Source organism: Moschus berezovskii, chromosome 4 (genome assembly GCF_049115385.1).
Source record: "Moschus berezovskii isolate FMDL1 chromosome 4, NW_MosBer_1.0, whole genome shotgun sequence".
Lineage (NCBI taxonomy): Eukaryota > Metazoa > Chordata > Mammalia > Artiodactyla > Moschidae > Moschus > Moschus berezovskii.
Genome location: NC_142463.1, coordinates 98573274 through 98575731, shown reverse-complemented (window position 1 = coordinate 98575731; position 2458 = coordinate 98573274). Strand labels below are relative to the sequence as shown.

At 41.4% G+C, this 2458-nt stretch overlaps 1 non-coding gene across 1 annotated transcript; it reads left to right on the top strand.

Annotated features, from left to right (window-relative positions):
* The first annotated feature begins 1891 nt into the window (after positions 1-1891).
* On the top strand, positions 1892-1998 carry LOC129541932 (U6 spliceosomal RNA). Its single transcript, XR_008682970.2, has one exon. It is a non-coding gene; the product is annotated as a U6 spliceosomal RNA (small nuclear RNA).
* The last annotated feature ends 460 nt before the right edge of the window (positions 1999-2458 follow it).

Genomic DNA, 2458 nt, shown 5'->3' with positions numbered 1-2458 from the left:
TTAAATGTGTGGTGATAAATACTAATGCAAGGACTTTAAGCACCCGATACATCTAAAGGGTGAAGCTGATTGGCTTCTAGGAGGGAAGGAATTTTGGGCCTCAGGACTCCCCTGGACTCTGTTGAATCATATTGGGTAGATGAACCTTTTCTCTGCCTGTCATGAAGCAGCACCAAGATCAGCAAAGCCTGACGCTGACAGCAGAGCCAGAAATTACAAAGAGCAGGAGGTGTTTTACTGAGCTCTCCCTAAGGGAAACAGCAATGTCCATAACATTTAAAAAGAAGGCTGGGAAGGCTACTCTACGCCCTCATAAGTCCAGATTTATTAAGTGCACAAAAGTGGTGCTGCCAAAAGGAAATAACTGGAGAATTTTCTGGAGCCAAGGCAGGCAGAAAATACAGTGATGAGAAGCTGGAAAGCAGCATTATCATTTTCCAGCCTGGATTTCACTTTGTTCCACTTCAGCCAGTGACCCACCATGGTCCAACACAAAATTTAAAACAAGACCATAGCAAGCCTCTGTTCCAAATGAGAAGATGGAAAATACCAAATACAGTAGAGGTAAGGAAATCCTTCTGCAAGCCTCCTTGGCAGGAAGAGGTGAGAGGGCAGGGCAGGGAAAAGGTGAAGGAGGAGAGAAAGGAAAAGAAGGGAACCAGTGGCTGTTAATGTTTTACACCAAGGCTTTGTGTGATGGTTGTATACGTTGTTGAAACACACAGTGGTCAATAACTCCTTACATCAAAGTTGACTGTTTACTTGGATAATGATTTTTGTGATCTGAAGCCCTCCTCTTATGTTTGAGGAGCCCTCAAGTAGTAATGAAGTTGTGGTAATGAGTGCTGAAAGTAGGGTGCACCAGTGTGAATTTAAGCTTCTTTGTTTATAACATTTAGGCTGTGCCTATAGGAAAGCACACATGGAATTTAAAATAGCTTATTTATTGTTTTTGGCTATCACAATTGCTATGTAGGATGTACAGATGACCTAATTTTTTTTTTTTTTTTGGACTGAAGATGGTTGAAGAAGTTAAAGAAGTTTCTGAGGAAAAAAATTATTGCTCACAAACATGGCTTATGTATCTATCTATGTTTGCCAAGGCTGAACATAAATTATTTTCTATTAGTAGCTGTTCTGTTCAACACATTCCTTATGTTTGGTTCTCCAGGATGGCTTTATTCACTAAACAAATGTCTTTTTCAGTACTCGGTATGCTTAGCACTATTTGTATCACTTGAGATGATACAAATATGAAGTCGAGTTGAATTTTATTTTCAAGGAGGTTAGTGTCTCACATGGGAAATATGTATAGGTCAAGGTAGAAAGTGACAGAAGTCTTGAAAAGAGCATAGCTACTGTGCTGCCAGCATTTGGGGAAGGAAATATTGCACCATTTGTGATGCTCAGAAAAGATTTTGTGCATAAAAAAGGCCTAGATTTGGCCTTGAGGAATGCTGAATGTGTATAGATGGAGCTGAATAGGAAGGTTATTGCAGTGGAGCATAGAATGGCGTGAGTAAACATGATGACACGGGGAAGCTGAAGGTGAGACAGAAACAACGAGTAGAGAGTGACTTCAGGAAAGCAGTCGTCCAGAGGAACAGTGGGAGTCAAGCAGACGAAGAAAGGTAGCAGTGGATTACACAGGGTCTTGAACACTAGGCCAAACATTTGAACTTAAGTCAGAGAATCCGCCTGCCAATACAAGAGACTTAGGAGATGCAGATTCAATCCCTGGCTCAGAAGATCCCCTAGAGGAAGAAATGACCACCCATTTCAGTATTCTTGCCTGGAAAATGCCATAGACAGAGAAGCCTGGTGTGCTACAGTCCATAGGGTTGCAAAGAGTCGACGTGACTAAGTGACTAAGCATGCAAGTAGGAGGTAGGTTCTCACTTGGGCAGCACATTTACTGAAATTGGAACAATACAGAGAAGATTAGCATGGCTCCTGCACAAGGATGACATGGAAATTCACGAAGCATTCCATCTTTTTTTAAGAGCCCAGGTTTTAAAAAAAAAGGAATGGGGAAAACTGAAGGTAAAAAGGTATATTTAAGTATCTGTATAACATGGAGTACCCTGGTGGCTCACATGGTAAAGACTCTGCTTACAATGTGGGAGATCTGGATTTGATCCCTGGGTTGGGAAGATCCCCTGGAGGAAGGCATGGCGACCCACCCCAGTATTCTTGCCTGGAGAATCCCCATGGACAGAGGAGCACCAGTGGGCTACAGTCCGTGGGGTCACAAAGAGTCAGACATGACTGAGCAATTAAGCACATGATGTGAACTTAGTGTTAGAAGAGGTTTTTATTTTTTTTAAAAATAGGAGGTAGAAGTCAATGGATTTTAAAAAATATTATTAATTTTTATTTTGTTGTGATAAGAATATATAACATGCGATCTACTCTCAATAAGGGGTTCCCCAGGTGGCTCAGCAGTAAAGAATCCACT